This window comes from Podarcis muralis, chromosome 6 (assembly GCF_964188315.1).
Source record: "Podarcis muralis chromosome 6, rPodMur119.hap1.1, whole genome shotgun sequence".
In the NCBI taxonomy this organism is placed as follows: Eukaryota; Metazoa; Chordata; class Lepidosauria; order Squamata; family Lacertidae; genus Podarcis; species Podarcis muralis.
This window is the reverse complement of record NC_135660.1, coordinates 5,826,400-5,843,688: the sequence shown is the minus strand read 5'-3', so window position 1 is coordinate 5,843,688 and position 17,289 is coordinate 5,826,400. Positions and strand designations below refer to the sequence as shown.

The 17,289-nt window shown below is 47.1% G+C and overlaps 1 protein-coding gene and 2 long non-coding RNA genes across 6 annotated transcripts in view; 2 read left to right on the top strand and 1 right to left on the bottom strand.

Moving 5' to 3' along the window:
• Positions 1-1,232: 1,232 nt before the first annotated feature.
• Positions 1,233-8,184, bottom strand: LOC144327926 (uncharacterized). Its single transcript, XR_013393097.1, has 3 exons — positions 6,923-8,184; positions 3,400-3,488; positions 1,233-1,613 (listed from the first exon to the last, which is right to left on the bottom strand). It is a non-coding gene; the product is annotated as an uncharacterized LOC144327926 (long non-coding RNA).
• On the top strand, positions 7,701-8,983 carry LOC144327927 (uncharacterized). Its single transcript, XR_013393098.1, has 2 exons — positions 7,701-7,826; positions 8,837-8,983. It is a non-coding gene; the product is annotated as an uncharacterized LOC144327927 (long non-coding RNA).
• A 6,252-nt stretch (positions 8,984-15,235) lies between these two features.
• ABCC5 (ATP binding cassette subfamily C member 5) overlaps positions 15,236-17,289 on the top strand; it is a 45,759-nt gene continuing 43,705 nt past the window's right edge. For 3 of the 4 annotated variants that reach the window (XM_028731761.2, XM_077929645.1, XM_077929646.1), the window contains exon 1: positions 15,236-15,393. The gene's annotated coding sequence lies outside the window, so the exon portion shown is untranslated. The remainder of the gene's footprint in view (positions 15,394-17,289) is intronic. The other variant, XM_028731762.2, reaches the window with a different exon arrangement.

Here is a 17,289-nt window from a genome sequence, read left to right as displayed (position 1 = left end):
TGTCTCATAACAAATGTAACTGATTTGTAAGAGTCTGTATAACCTGAAAAAAGAAACAACGCATGTACTTTTATAAACCAAGAAAATCTTTAATAAAAATAAATTTGAAATAAAATAAAACAAAGGAGTTTGCAGGTGTAATTTCAGAGCCTATGCCTATAATCTATGAGAATTATTGGAGAACGGGTGAGGTCCCTGCAGACTGGAGGCATATAATGAAGTCTGTGAGCACTTAGAAAAGGATACTGTGATTATTAAAATCCAGCATGGGTTTTCATAAGCAAGTCATGCCGGATGAATCATTTCTTTTTTTATGGAGTTACAAGCTTGCTGATCGGAAGGTCGGCGGTTCAAATGGTGCAAATGGTTCGAACGGTGAGCTCCCGTTGCTTGGTCCCTGCTCCTGCCAACCTAGCAGTTCAAAAGCATGCCAGTGCATGTAGATAAATAGGTACCACTCCGGCGGGAAGGTAAACGGCGTTTCCATGCGCTGCTCTGGTTCGCCAGAAGTGGCTTAGTCATGCTGGCCACATGACCCAGAAGCCAGTAAAGCAAGATGAGTGCCGCAACCCTAACGGTCAGGGGTCCCTTTACCTTTACAAGCTTGGTGGATCAGGGAAATGCTGTGGTCATAGTATATCTTGATTTCAGTAAGGCTTTTGACAAAGTCCCCCTTGATATTCTTGTGTAAAATGTCATAGCTGGTGAGCCATTGTTACAGAACCATATTGTACTGTGCCAGGGACGCGGACTTATAAAAAATATTGGGGGGGCCCGGGAAAGCTCATGAATAATAAATAAGCTCATGAATATGCAAATAAAGTGGCTCCGGCCCTAAATAGGGCAAGCCACGCCCCCAGCCAGCCAATCGGCTGGCTGGGAGGTGTGGCCAGTCGGGATTCCCCTGTTCTCGCGGGGGCCAGGAGGAAGGAAATTCCCCCCGGCAGTGCCTTGGCAGTGGCGGTGGTGCTGCGAAGCAGCGAGGCAGGAGCCCCCGCCCCCGGGGATTCCCTAATCTCGCGGGGGACGGCCGGGGCTCTCCGACTAGGGCGCGCGGCTGGCTGGCTGGCTGGCGAGGGAGCAAGTGGGGAGGAGGCGGGGGACGGCGGCGGCGCTCTGCTGGAAGGGCGCCCGAGATTATTGGGGGGGCTGAGCCCCCCCCAAAATTTTTTTGAGGGGGCTCGAGCCCCCTCAGGCCCCATGGAGTCGGCGCCTATGTACTGTGCTAAAATGACTGAAGTTGCTTTTCCTTTCCTGGAAAGAAAGAAATGGGGCCTCTTAGGTGTTAGTGATGTGTGAAATCTAGGCCCCATATTTCCTTAAAGCCCAAATTATACAGAGATGAGAAATGACACCCAAGCTACAAACCTGGCACTTTGTAAATTATGCAAAGATTGCTCTCTTATGCAAATAAATTTGTTTAGCCTATATTTTGAAACCCAGCACTGGGAGCCAGCATGGTTCTGTGAGTGACAGGTCCGGGGGAGTCTGAGCAAGTCCTAAATCTTCCACACAATTATTGCATAGCCAATGGCAAGTCACAATCTTCACTGCAGTTCATCATCTTTACAGAAGGAATCATAGTGACATAGGTTGTTGAGGGAAAAGCTATACTGAGATGGCAAAACGGCATCAATGTTAGCATGTAAAAGTGTTTCATAAGCCAGAAAAATAACAGCACACACCCTACAATGGTAGCTGAGCCTGGGATTTTATTAGGTAAGTGTGGGTGTGTAAGCAGGTAGGAGGTCAGTAGAACAAATGCTCAGACTCAGATTTACGTAATCTTGGGATTAGCAAAATGCTGAGTCATTTGATAGGCGAGTTGCACATGAAAGGGTGGTGTGTTGCAGCCCCTGCTAAGGATGTGTGCTCAATGAGCCTACACATTCTTTGCATTGCATCTTCTCTGCAATCAGTGCTGGTCATTCAATAGTGGGCAGGTACAACCCCATGGCAACACTGTCCTCAATGCTTTTCCATGCAGAAGTAAGTGGTAGCTTTGTGCTTTTGCAGGGTCTCTGTGTGCAAAAATGTGTGTGCACCCAAGAAGACATCACTGGGGGCCCCTGGTGACCTCACAGATGCAGCCCCCTCTCATTCGGCCTGATCCAATATCATCATGTAGAACTGTTCCACAGGATCCACTGAGAACCAAAGCATTGCAAGAATCGAAGGCAGTGGTTCTCAAAGGGTGTGGCACGCCACATTGGTGTGGCACGAGAGGATGGCAAGTGTGGCAGGAAGATTCAAGGACAATCAATATTGTATTCTGGGAATCAGCCATGTTCTTATGTGGCTGCATTGTTTTATGCTTTTTGGATTCCCTCTGATGTCAAGGAAATAAACAACTACAGTGGTACCTCGGGTTAAGAACTTAATTCATTCTGGAGGACCGTTCTTAACCTGAAACTGTTCTTAACCTGAAGCACCACTTTAGCTAATGGGGCCTCCTGCTGCCGCTGCACCGCCGCCGCACAATTTCTGTTCTCATCCTGAAGCAAAGTTCTTAACCCAAGGTACTATTTCTGAGTTAGCGGAGTCTGTAACCTGAAGCATCTGTAACCTGAAGCATCTGTAACCTGAGGTACCACTGTATCTGACTTTTAGAAGACATCTGTAGGCAGCCCTGTATAGGGAAGTTTTTAATATTTGATATTTTACTGTGCTTAATAGGTGATATTAAGAGAGATATTTACAGTTCTTTATTTTACATATGTACAAGCAGCACAGTACAATCATGCATCCGAATCGCCCGGTTCAGATTCGGGGAGTGGTCTTCTCCTGCTTCTCCTCCAACAGAAAAGGTGGGGAAGCTTCATGGGACGTCTCTGATTCCTGCGCTTTAACCCTCTCCTTTCCTGTGCCAAAGGCACAGGCATAGGGTCTCTGTCTGTTCCTGAACTCCCTGTGCGGTGCTGGGGCTCTGCTTCAGCATCAGAGAGCCTCCCCGCCTCCTGGCTCTCTCCCTCTTCCCCTTCCATCACTTCCTCTCTGTGTCCTTCTGACTGTTCCCGCTCTGACTCTTCTCCCCACCCCCAAAGGCGTTCCTTGGCAGTCCCATGACAATAGGTTTGATTTGTTTAATTTGCTGTAAGCCGCCCTCAGTGGCTGGGGCAACCCAGTCAGATGCGAGGCATCTAAATAAATAAATTGATGATGTTGATGATATTATAAAGCAGTTGTGTTCTTTGTTATAAATCAAGCACTGTTGGAGGAGGTGTTTCTTCTCCCACCTTCCAAATGTATTTCTTATCAATAAAAAAATTGGTGTGGCACAAGCAGATTTTTATTCTGAAAGTGTGGCCCAGGAAAAAATAAGTTTGAGAACCACTGATCTAAGGAAACAGCATGCATGTCTACAATGTTCCCTGGCAGAAAATAGATGCATTTGCTTACAAGGGACTCATGGTGCCCAAGCGGTACTCTCCAGACGTTGCTGGCTCTCCCATGAGGCAGAGTGAGGAAGCTGCCTCAGGCGGCAAATGCTGAAAGGCAGGAGGTGAACAGAGCTGTGTGAATTTCCAACCATGCTTACAAAACAACAACACACCACTCAGAATAAAATAACCCCAAACAGCAGTAAAATTCCAACCCAACCAGTTTAAATTTGCAAGCTCAAAGCTCCCGGTGGAATATTCTACAGGAAGATATCTGATTAACTGTGGCCAAACCAGCACACTCAGTTAAAGTTCAAGCCATTATTCTAGTTTACAATAATAACTATACTTAAATATGCACCAACAATCAAACAAAAAACACTTCGCATGGCTCATTATGTGTGGCGTTGAAAAGGAGCAAGCAGAGGACATGATAGAAAGGATTTTGCATCAAGAAAGTTTTGAAGATTTGGGTGGGCAATAATAGACAAAAGCCCTTAGAGGAGAAGGAAGAAAAGTTGTTACTATTATCATTTATATAACAGTCTCTCAGCAAATATTCCCTGGGCTGCTTGTCACAAATCAATCTTTAAAAAGCAGCATTAAAATGTTTATTAAAATGTTTGTAGTTGATACTGTTTTAAAATAGGTTTTTGTTTTATTTTCAATTGCATTATTTTGCTACTTGGTTCTCTGCCACAAAAATGACCCTTTATTTTATAGCCACTTTCCTCCATTTCACCTGCTATATTCCTCAGAAAGGAAGCTTAGACTGTATTTTTCAACTTGCCTGGAATCTTGCCTTCCAGCAACTCCTGCAGCCAAGCTGGTGCCAAATGCCTTACTCTACTTAGGACCACATCAGCGAGGCTGAGAGGGGTGTCTTGTTGGGTTTGGGGGTCTCCCCCCAAATTATAACAATACTTAACCCTGGGCAGCACATCCTGTTATATCAAAAATTATTGTTCTTCATCTTAAAGAAAGCAAAAGACAGTGATGAAGAAGGTTAACTGAGAGAAGAAGAATTTATTTCCAACCCGGCCACTCCATTAAATGTGCTCTTGAGCTAAGACAGAATTCGAAAATAAGCATAAGATATCGGCTGAACTGTGTGTTAAAAACACCAGGCGAGTCCGTGCTTAAGGCTATTTATTACAAGTTTCCCACTGTATAATGCATCCTCTGTGGTTTTCTTCTTACAGGTCATTTTGCAACCCTTCCTCTTAGCCTGCTATTAAGCACTTGCAAAAGGATTTTGCAGGGCGCCATTGTGGTGTGGGAAAAGTACTCCGTAATCAGGCTGCAATCTGAGCCCAGGTAATTTGCAGTTGGTTGGACTGGAGCCAATGGGACCTCTGAGATCAATTTGCTCAGTATCAGGGTTCTGGCTGGCTGGGTACCTAAGAAGAGCCTGCTGGGTCGGGTCACACAGACCCAGCCCAACCATTAGGCAGGGTGAGACCATTGCCTCAGGCGGCAGAAGCTCCCCAAGCAGCACGCCTGTGGGTGTCCCACCTGCCCTGCCACCTCAACCAGCGGAGAAGTGGTGCTGCCATCTGTGCCGATTTTGGGCATGACTGCGTCTATTTGGGGCGAGGCCTCACCCAAAATTGGTGCTGATTGTCTTTTGTAGTGGGTGCTGTGGCAACAGGAGCAGGTAAATGGTTGCCCATAAGCTAGAGATTCCCCACCAGGGTAATGGATAAGAAAAGCGATGGACTAGGCGGAATTGGTAGAGCCAACAGCAAAAATAAGAGAACCTAATGAGGATTGTTATGTGGAAGAATGGAAGGAAGCCTTTTCAGAATATTTAATGCAATATAGTATGATGAATTAATGAGCAGGATTTGAAGTATGAGCAACAGAAGAAATTAGAGAAGAAGAAGAGGAGTTTGGATTTGATATCCCGCTTTATCACTACCCGAAGGAGTCTCAAAGCGGCTCACAATCTCCTTTCCCTTCCTCCCCCACAACAAACACTCTGTGAGGTGAGTGAGGCTGAGAGACTTCAGAGAAGTGTGACTAGACCAAGGTCACCCAGCAGCTGCATGTGGAGGAGCGGGGACGCGAACCCGGTTCCCCAGATTACGAGACTACCGCTCTTTACTACACCACACTGGCTCACAGTGTTATTGTATGGTGGTTATGATTATAAGCAAGGGGGAGAAATTGTAAACACCATGGAAAACGGGAATGGAAGTAAAAGAAAAAAGAAAAATTTGTTGTGTTTTGGAGTGTATATGTGAATTTTTTGAAATTTAATAAAATATAATGAATAAAAAGATACCCCACCAGGGCAAGAAATGAACAAGGTGAGGGATGGGCGGCGACATTTCAACCAGATCTTTACACTGTACCAGCTCTTTTGCTTCTCCAGATCAGGCCCAATGCAAAGAAACAATTTACCATCTGCAGGAACAAGTAAACAATTAAAAACATGCACCCCCTGCCCTGCCCCTGTTATTCTAATGTGTGGCGTAAAGACTGGGAGCTTTCGCTAGTGGTGAGGCTTTTCCTCAGTCACCACTTGGTTAGTAGGAATGAATGAATTAATGTTTATTATTACGGTCAAACAGCCAGCATACTAAAACCAGAGTTTCTGCGTAGTTCTTTACAAAAAACGATAAAGACAATCAGAATGGAATTTAACAATCAATATACTAATTAAATAGGGACGCGGGTGGCGCTGTGGGTAAAAGCCTCAGTGCCTAGGGCTTGCCGATCGAAAGGTCGGCGGTTCGAATCCCCGCGGCAGGGTGCGCTCCCGTCGTTCGGTCCCAGCGCCTGCCAACCTAGCAGTTGTAGATAAATAGGGACCGCTTACTGGCGGGAAGGTAAACGGCGTTTCCGTGTGCTGCGCTGGCTCGCCAGATGCAGCTTTGTCACGCTGGCCACGTGACCCGGAAGTGTCTCCGGACAGCGCTGGCCCTCGGCCTCTTGAGTGAGATGGGCGCACAACCCCAGAGTCTGTCAAGACTGGCCCGTACGGGCAGGGGTACCTTTACCTTTACCTTTATACTAATTAAATAGACTTGAAATGTGTGTCCAAGGAAACAAGAACTCCATTTAATAATAAGAAAACTGAACTATAAGCTGTAACAATTTGTGTTTACCCTCATTTACCCTGGAATTCAAATCTAACATATCTTGCTTACAGCAGCTGGTTTTTTTCACCTGCCAGAAAGGGATGAATCAGAAGGCGAAGTGAGTTGCAAGAGATAAGAGCCTCGGATGAAACCAGGAACTCTTTGAAAAGTGATTGGTAAAGAGCGTTCCCTGGGGAAAATAGGCTCCTGTGAATTGCCCCTGAGTCTGCAAGGGGCACACAACAACTGGCAGAAGCCATGGCATCAGATATATCTCCTGTCCTAGTTCTGTCCATGGAAATGTAATCTTTTCTGCATGAGATGTAGAGGGATGTGAGGGGCAGATGGGGCTCATCATCCTGGGAAGGGAGCCCATCTAGGAGGACAAAAACTCTGGTCCTAAACCTCATTTGTCAGAAATGCTTTGAGAGTAAATCCAAGAGTAAAAATCCATACCTGCTGCCTTGTGGGATATGTTTGGGAGAAGCAAAATAAACCCGATGCAAATCTGGAGTGGAGCCCTCAATGCGGTTAGATGGTGTGTTGTACACTGTCTCCTTCCAACAACTCCTGCAGCCAAGCTGGTGCCAAACATATTGCTTTCCTTTCCTTTGGCTCACATTAGCAAGGCTAAGAGGGGATGTCCTTGTCATCTGAGCAGCCCAGGGCCCCAGACACGCTGCCCAGGCTCACACCCCAGGGAAGAGAAATTGTGGAGGAGAATAACTCAAAGAACAGTTGCTGTTGTCCCTTCACCTCATTTACTGTCCCCAAGGCTCCCATCTCTTGATGGTGTAGCACTCAGAGTGAGGCTGGGAGACCTCAGACATGAATGCCAGATGCGGCCCCCAGACCCCTCTACCTGGCCCTCGCAACTCTCTCCTGGCCCCACACCCCACCAGCCCTACTTCACACCTTCCTTCAAACTAGCCTACTGTACCAAGTTAACATTTACATTTGTTGCTTTGCATCCACCATTTGCATGTGGTCCCCAGAAGATTGCTTAGATGGGAGTGTGGCCCTTAGGCAATTTAATTACTCTCTTTTTCAAGTGTCAAAGGTTCCCTCATTCAGCCATGAAGCTAAAGTTTGGACCATTACGGTAGCCTGGCAGACTGCAAAGTGCAGAGACGCACCATCTTAATTTCCCAGAGTTATCTATACATATGTGCTGGTCCCGGGGGGAAGGTTACTGTTATCGTAGTCAAAGTTCAGTCCTGAGTCACTAGCCTGGAAATAGTTCACAAGGTGCAAGGCGAGGTCCGAAGCAGGAAGCCGGGAGGGGACAGGAACACTCAAAGATCAGAAGCAGGAGGCCGGGCGGGGAACAGGAACACTGGAAGATCAGGTCTGGGTCCGGGTAAGAACAGGTACTCAACAACGACGTTGCTCTCGCAACCTGGGACCGGGCTGACTGGCCTTTATCTTCTCTGAGGCCAGGGGCGGTCCTGGCCCCCAGGAGCCCCGCCTCTCCTGGCCTTAAGGCGAGCACTCCTCCTGGGAGAAACCAGTTCCCTTCGCCTCTCTGCCCTAAGCCTCTGCAGTTCAGGAGAGGCTGAAGGGTTACTGGGCCCAGGGGGAGACTCACCTGTAGGCACTGAGTCCTCAACCACCTCTGGGGCCAGAGTGGATTCACCTGGTGCCTGCTCCTGAGGATCCGGCACAGGTGCAGGCTCCTCAGAATCAAGGCCTTGCCCCAGTTCAGCCGGCCCTGGAGGCGGGGACTCCTGTGCAGGCTGGGATTCCTCCAGTTCACTCTCTGAATCGGAATCCCAGGCCATCACAACATATGAATTACCTCATGAAAAATTAAGATTTGTGGCTGGCTACATGCCACACGTTTAAAGCCCACGACTTCCCCCAAAGAATCCTGGGAATTGTAGTTTGTCAAGGGTGCTGGGAGATGCAGCCCTGTAAGGGGCAAAAAACAGTTCCCAGGACTGTTTGCAGGGAAGCATCATGTGCCTTAAATATATGTGGTGTATGACACGCAGCGTGTGCAACACTCTGATTGATTCTATCCATTAAATATAGGTGATATAGATTGGTCCCATTCAAATTATGGTGAAGACAGATGACATGAGGACCATAAAGCATATTGCAGTTAACAGTTCCTATCTAGCTCTTTTTTTCTTTTTTTGAAGGCAAAAGAAGAGAGTTTTATTGGAGTCTATCTGGCTCTTGTTGACGGGCAACTATGTGCATGTATCAACTGGCAGCCCCAGATGGCTTCTTCCAGGCACTGTTCTTCCTTGCTGGGTTAGAACATTTAAAAAGGAGCTCTGGAACACAATGTCAGAACAAAACTTGCATTTCTTCGTCAGAAATTATGGCTTCATGTTGTCCTTCCTGGTGTCTTGTTTCTCATAGGGTGCCAGGAGACGGTTGTGGCCAACACCCAAGTCACAAAGTAAAGAGACAACTTTCCCAAGTGTTAAATCACCCTCGCCCTTTTTCAGGTTCTTACCCTGGAGCGGTATGTTTTTTAAAATATTAAAAATATCTATGCTTTGTTGACTCAGCCTTGATATCATCATCATATATATACCAACAAATAGCAAACTTGGTGACATGGGGCCAATGAGAAATAAGAGTAAGGTTTCAGTACGAGAGAGGTACCCCTGTGTTTGGTGAACCCTAATGTTCGAGAAGTAGAAACACATTTATTTAGGAGGGAACAAACCTAACAGGGCAAAAATGGCTCCAGACAACCCACTGAAGACAGAATGTGCTCAGTGGCCAAAGAATGCTAAGAATTATCACGTTGGAAGGGATCCCAAAGGTCATCTAGCCCTACCCCCTGCAATGAAGGGTGGGACAGGAATGGAGTATCCTGAAAAAAAGGCAAGAGTGCTCCACAACTGCAATGTTTTGGTTGTGGATGGGGACTTTTGGATGATGGACCAAATTTGGCCGGGCAGTGGTCCCAATACTGCCTGCCAGGCTGTTCCTTGCAAGCCATGCCCACCTGCTCCATACCTGACAATCTATGTCACCTGGCTACAAAAGGAGCAACTGGGAGCTTAACATGAGCTCCCAACTGCTGGAGAAGGTTTGTTCCCAACACCCAAGTAGGGAGCCCACCTTGGTCCAATAGCACAAAGCTTTGTGTTAGCTGCAGCTTCAATGAAAACTTTGACAGCTGTGTTGTCCCGCATACTTGTCAGACATCTGATATCATGATGTCAGGTGATTGACAGACACTATGTCCTACCCACTTGGTTTTGTTGAAGGCCCAGTACCCCTGGGCTGGTAGGTATATTTAAAACAGGAGTGCAGAACCTGCTGCTCTCCATGTGTTGATAAACTACAACTCTTTCTTATCCCTTGCTTGCTAGGGCTGATGGGAGTTGGAAAGCAACCGCATCTGCAAAAGAATTAAATAAGCCTTTGCTCCATTTGAGTGTCCACTGTTTTGCTGAGGAAAGGGGAAGTTGAAATTAAGATGGTTTAGTAATTGAACACTTGGTCTCCTGACCAAAATGCTGAGGGTGATCATGAGATGGAGAATGGAATCAAGAAGGCATCTGAAAGAGGAAATGCTATAGCAAAGGGTGATTTCAATTATTGTCACATTAGACTTGGAACATTTGCATGTTGGAGTCACCAGGTTCATGCCTAAGGAGTAAAAGGGGTGGGGAGGGAATTTCTGCCAAATATTTATCGGACCTTGTGAGCCATTTACTTAACAAATGCCTCCCTGCTGATAACAATCAGCTACACTGCTGGTTCCACCAACCCTCTTGTCTTAAGGAGCCTAAGGAGCCATGATTTAAATGGTCCTGACAAGTATCTCCTTTGTTAGGGAAATTATGGGTAAATGGTGTACAATGACTAGCAAATAGCTGACAAAAGGGCATACCCTCCCTGTCCTTAGTGAATGGGAGAGGAGTCTTCTACTTCTTTGGTGATGGATCACTCAAAGCCAAGCAAGATTGTCTTCCATGAACATGGTCATAACAGTGAGTCCGAAAGTGACTGTGGAGGTCAATTCTGATGCACACATCCTTCCTCAGTGGGGACATAGGTTTCCTGGCAGGAGTTGATCACGGTGAGGGTTTGCCAAGCGTGCCTTCCTCTTAGCACATTTCTCCCTTTCATCCTGCATTTGAGCGTCTTCAAAGGTCATGACACTTTTGGTAAAGGCTGTTCTCCAACTGGAGTGTTCGCAGGCCAGTGTTTCCCAATTGACAGTGTTTATACTACATTTTTAAAGATTTGCCTTGAGACAGTCTTTAAGGCTCTTTTGTCGACCACCAGCATTACACTTTCCATTTTTAAGTTCGGAATAGAGTAGTTGCGTTGGAAGACTATAATCAGGCATCCAAATAACATGACCAGTCCAATGAAGTTGATGAATCATTGCATCAACACTGGTGATCTTTGCTTCTTCCAGTACACTGGCATTAGTTTGCCTGTCTTCCCAAGTGACATGCACATTTTTTTCGGAGACACCGTTGATGGAATCTTTCGAGGAGTTGGAGATGGCGTTTATAAGTGGTCCATGTTTCGCAAGCAGGCAGTAAGGTTGGTAGTACAATAGCTCCTGTAAACAAGCATTTTGATTTCCCAGCAAATGTCCCTCAAACACTCTGCACTTCAATTGGGAGAAAGCTGCACTCGCAGAGCTCAGGCAATGCTAGATTTCCGCATCAATATTGGCCCATGTGGAAAGATAACCACCCAGGTAAGAGAAGTGATCAACACTTTCCAATGTTATACTATTGAGTTGGATTTGTGGTGCTGCAGAGGGGTTGTTTTGTATTTGAACAAAAAACAACAACAAAAAATTCCTTCCAGTAGCACCTTAGAGACCAAGTAAGTGTGTTACTGGTATGAGCTTTCGTGTGCATGCACACTTCTTCAGATACACTGAAACAGAAGTCACCAGACCCTTATATGTAATGAGAGGGTGGGGAGGGGTGATTGGCGATAGGCGTGGTAAACCTGTTGACGACTGTTAACGACTGCAATTGGTCTTACAGGAAAAAGCAAGGGGTGAGAATGGCTAAAAATACCTTTATCATGTATAATGAGATAAGAATCCAATTTCTCTATTCAGACCAGGTCTCTCCATGGTTTTAAGTTTGGTAATAATTTGCAATTCAGCAATTTCTCTTTCCAGTCTATTTCTGAAATTTTTTGTGTTTGTTAGTGCAACACATTGGTTTTTTTGGGTGTTGAGTGATAGGCCAAGCTTTCTGTAAGCTTCTGCGAAGATATTTAGGATGGTTTGGAGGTCATCCTCTGAGAGCTGGACACCGCCCCCCCCCCCGTCTTGTTATTGCTGACCTTTGACTCTGCTGGCTGGCGCTGTTGGGAGCCCTCCAACAGCATCCAAAAGGCCACAGGTTGCCATCCCTGCTCTACATATGAGGAGCATGGACTGTAAAAATGAGTGTATGCAAATCATCTGTAGCAATAACTTACATATGCAAATTAACTATAGCACTTTCCCCATACTTTGCTCCAGGAGAAATATCCAAATTACATTTTGATTGGCCTGTTATTGCAAGCTACCCCTGAGGCCAGTTATTCAAATATCTGAAGAGCTGTCCCATGGAAGATGAAGTAAGTTTGTCTTCTGTTGCTCCAGAGGGTAGAACCCAAACCAATTGATTCAAATGAGAAGAGATTCCGAGAAAACATTAGGAAGAATTTTCCAACTGTTGTTGTTGTTGTTTAGTCGTTTAGTCATGTCCGACTCTTCGTGGCCCCCTGGACCAGAGCACACCAGGCACTCCTGCCTTCCACTGCCTCCCGCAGTTTTGTCAGACTCATGCTGGTAGCCTCGAGAACACCGTCCAACCATCTCGTCCTCTGTCGTCCCCTTCTCCTTGTGCCCTCAATCTTTCCCAACATCAGGGTCTTTTCCAGGGAGTCTTCTCTTCTCATGAGGTGGCCAAAGTACTGGAGCCTCAGCTTCAGGATCTGTCCTTCCAGTGAGCACTCAGGGCTGATTTTCTTAAGAATGGATACATTTGATCTTCTTGCAGTCCATGGGACTCTCAAGAGTCTCCTCCAGCACCATTTCCAACAGTAAGAGCTGTTAAATGGGTGGAAAGGGCTTTGGAAGGTGATGGACCTCTCATTCACTGGAGGTTTTAAAGCAGAGATTGGAGGGAGCACCTGTTAGGGATTCTGTGATTTCTGCATTGCTGGAGTTGGACTAGATGACTATTATTCTATTTCCCCTGGCCTTAGCTTTGCCTCTCAGCAGCAACCGTTTCCCACTCTCACTTACTTGGATTTTGAATCAAGGCCCAAGCATTTCCTTCCTACAGCAGATGCTACATATTTAGCCTCAAGTGAGGTGGTCAATAAGGTAGGAAGCCATTGCTAATTATACTATCCTTGTAAGTAGGTCACCTTGTTCTTCTCCTGCATGAGTTCTGGGCCTGCTAGGATCTAATGGAGTGCTTGCATTTCATGTATTTATTTAGAAAATGTCAGCGCTGCCCTTCAGTTAAAACTCTCAGGGGAGTATACAGGAAAATAATTAACAGTGCCATCTTAGACATGTCTTCTTCAGAAGTAAGCCACACTAAAGCCAACGGGGCTTCCTCTCAGGCAAGTGTGTTGATTGCAGACTAAGATAGTAACTATGTAAAATGCTACAGAAATAAAACACAGAAGCAGCTTTGAAGCAAAGCCACAACCAAGGCATTCATGGCCTTTTAGCCCCAATGTTTTAACTCTCCCTGCCCCATATCCTAGACATCCAGCCTTAGGGCTGCATCAGGCCAATGGCCCATCTAGTCCAGCACCCTGTTCTCCTAATGGCCAGCCAGATGCCTGTGGGAAGTCTGCAGGCAGGACATGAACGCAACTGCATTGCTCTCCTCTCCTGTGAGTTTCAGAAACTATGCGCTGCTTCTGATACTGACGGTAAATATAGCCATTAAGGCCAGTTGCTATCAATAGCTTTACGTTCCATGACATCACAGCATATGCTTTCGTAGACTAGAATGCACTTCATCAGCTGCATCATTGCTCCTAGCAGTGTAGTGTGGGCAGGATGGAACTGCAAATGGTTATCAGAGGGCAATGCAATGAATTGCACAAAGTACAGACCACCTTACTCTCAATACATGCCCACTTGACTGATTTGGTGTGAGGAACTGGCACCTTTACAAGTGCCGACTAACGTTTGTGCCACACTTGCTAGCAATTAGTCTTTCAGTGTGGCAGCCACAAGAAAAGCTATGCACCTGAAAGCTCATACTAATAACAAACTTAGTTGGTCTCTAAGGTGCTACTGGAAGGAATTTTTTTGTTTTGTTTCCCTGCCCATTGATATTACTGATTTTACTTCTACTTTGCATCAACAGAAGTCTAGTGTCCAGATCAAGGGAAGTAATAGTTTCTCTATTCTGCCTTAGTCAGACCACACTTGGAATACTGTGTCCAGTTCTGGGCACCACAATTTAAGGAGGAGGTTGACAAGCTGGAACGTGTGCACAGGAGAGCAACCAAGATGATCAAGGGCCTGGAAAGCAAGCCTTATGAGGAGCACTTGAAGGAGCTGGGTATGTTTATCCTGGAAAAGAGGAGACTGAGAGGAGATGTAATAGCCATCTTCAAATATCTTAAGGACTGTCTCATGGAGGAGGGAGCATGCTTGTTTTCTCCTGCTCTGGAAGGTAGGACTCGAACTAATGGCTTTCAGTTGCAAGAAAGGAGATTCTGACTAAACATTCAGGAAAACTTTCTGAAAGTAAGAGCTGTTCAGCAGTGGAACAGACTCCCACGAGAGGTGGTGGACTCTCCTTCCTTGGAGGTTTTTAAACAGAGGTCGGATGGCCATCTGCCATGGGCGCTTTAGCTGAGATCCCTGCATTGCAGGGGGTTGGACTAGATGACCCTGGGGGTTCCTTCCAACTCTTAAGATTCTATGATAAACTTGATGTGCATTTCATAGAATCATAGACTTGTTGGAAGGGATCAAGAGCGTCACCTAGACCACCACCCCCCCCCCAACGCAGGAAAGCTTTCTCCTAAGGTGGGGGTAGAAGCAACGACCCTGAGACCAGTTTGTTGTTAAAGTTACTGGTATTCGCACTGAATGTTTCCGTTGATTATCTGAACTACTTATGAGGTTTTGGTTGATTAAAGGGTACATGAACCTTGTCAAATAAAACTAAACCACTCCTATCCACACCGCGCATCCGATGAAGCCGGCTCAGTACCAGCGCAAAATCCTATGGGAGTTTTTTACAAAGAAAAATCCAACGGAGCTCATTCCGGGTGGGGGGAGAAGCTCCCCTTTCCCCCAAACCACCGCGCGCGCAGAGACTGCAGATTAATAGCGACAACAGGCCTACAGAAGAGTGCCCCACAGCACCCCATTCAGTTCAATGGGACCCCATTACCAGGGAAAGCGAGCACGGGTCCGCGCAGCTCAAAACCGGCTCGTGCCGTTTGCAGCTCCCGTTGCAATATACCCCAAAATCAGAGCTGGGAACCCTCCACCCCCCCCACCTCCACCGGACTAGCAAGCAAACACGTGCGCCGCCCTCGGGAGCGGGAAGCGCACGTGTGAAGCGCCCAGAAGGACCCGGGAGGCGCTCAGAACGTTCAGGACCCGGCCGGCGAGAGGAGAGGATAAAGGTGGGAGGAGCCTGCGGGGAAAGGAGCCGGCTTGCCGCCCCGCGCGCTGCCTTGTGGGATGCGTAGTCCCTCTCCCCAGCCCTAGCAGGGGCACAGGCAGGGATCGCGGACTACATCTCCCGAAGCACCCCGCGAAGGAGGGGAAAAGAAGACTCTGCTGGTGGTGGTGCTAAGTGGTAGCGGACTGGGCTGCCCGCGGGTGCCCGCGCAGGCGCAGTGCGACTGAGGAGCCGTTCTGAGGTTCTCGGGCTGCCTATTGACCCCAGTTGTGGCTCCGGGGCCGCTGAGGGCTGTAGAGGCGCTGTCGCTCAAGCCAGGTAGGAGGGCGGTTATTCAAATAGAGGGGGGGGGCGTTTATTTAAATTGGGGAAATGCCCCCCTCCCCTCACAAGACACTTGAGGAGGGGGGGCGGCTTAAATGAGGTTTGTTTTCCTCAGAAGTCCTTTTTTGGGGGGGGCAGGGGCTGTTATGGGGACCTCAGGCGTCGTTTTTGTGAGGGGGGGTTATATATATATTTTGGGGGGAGCTGCTCCTGAAGACTTCCCTTCTCTCCACCCTGGACTCTGAACGGAGTTCCTTGTAAAGAAAAGGTGGAGGCTGTTGGGTGTTTTTTTTTGGGGGGGGGTGTTTTGGAAGGTGCGGGGGGAGAGAAGGAGGACATTTTGAAAGAGATCCGCCGGGGAGGCGCCCCTCTCCCCCCCCCCCCCAAATACCTTTGACTTTGGGCTGGGGTTTTTTGTTTGTAATTTATTTATGGGAGGGGGCGGCGGCCTACCAATGCATGAGACATTTCGTGCGGGGTGGGGCCAGGAACGGGCAGGATTGGAAAGGGGACATACATATCTATCTATAGATTTGCATATGCAGCCAGAAGATTAACAGTACCAAAAGGACGGCCTTCCCTGATTGCTGATGCAGCCTCGGTTCCAGTAAGAAGTGGAATCTCATTTCCTCCTTTCTTTCTTCTCCCCCAAGCAAAAAAACAGCAACAAAAAACCTCCACCTCCCCCATCATTCCCAGTTTATTCAGGAGCCTAGATTCGTTTCTTCCTCTTCGTTTTGCAAACTTGGGCAGTTCCTTGTGCCACCCACGCTCTTTCCCTTCAAGACGTTTGGGGCAGAGCCTTGAAGGGGGCAGTGAAACAGAGATCGCTTTCCTTAAGTGGGGAGGGCAACTGGGGGGAGAGGGCATTGGGAGTCCTTCTGAAGGTCTGGCTGATCACTTCTGTGCCTGTTTACTTGGGAGGAAGGCCCACCGTCCTCAATAGTGACATAGGCTTGCTCTCAGGTAGGTGGCTGGCATTAGGATCGCAGCCTTACTCTCTAGTAAGTGTGATTCAGATTGCACTCCTTGAATTTTTGTTTTTAACTTATTTATGGAGGTGGGGGGAGCCTATGAATGAATACAGAAATTGGTGTGTGTGAGAGAGAGGGAGATTAGAAGGTGCAGAGTCAGACCTGGTGTTTTTCCTCTCCTGCCTTACCAGTGGTTTAGGATGCTCCCTCCCTTGCACACTCCTGCAGAACAGCACATCTTTCTACAAATCTAGTGACAAAGGACTTTCCTGTTCTCCCTTTTCATGCAGAATAATGATTTTTCAGTCATCCAAGTCCTCCCTCTTTCACTTTGCTGTGCTTTTTAAAGGGCAGTCCCTCACCCTCTTCAGGTATCTGCATGGAAGTGAATGGGATTGTGAAATGGCCTATGCAGAGCAGTTTACAGGTTGAGGACCCCTCCCTTGTTTACGTTGCTGCTGCTGCTTTTTTCAGTGGCAGAAGGGAGGCTGTCTAGTGCTGGGTACCTTTCAAGAGCCGTAAGGGTTGAGAAACAGAGGATAGGCGCTGCCGCTGCTGCCCCACAGTTCTAAAATTATGCATTAAAAGTGTTGTTTAAAACAAGAACTGCTTGCTGCTGTTTATAAATTGGCCCCACAGATGGTGCTGCAAACAAAGTAATGGATGACCAAGCATCAGATCTGGCAGCACAGAGAGAGGATGCAGAATCATCCTCCTGACTACCCAGAAATTTTATAAGGGAGTGGTGTTCTGTGGATGTTTTTTTCTTGGGGGAGGGGGTTCAGTATAGATCCCTTAGAACAAGTTAAATGCAGCTACCCTGATGAGCTGCAAATGAAAAGGACAGTTGGAAAATAGCTTTTCTAAAGATCTTTAAATTCATGTGAAGACTTGTGCAGTTTTTACCAATGACAAA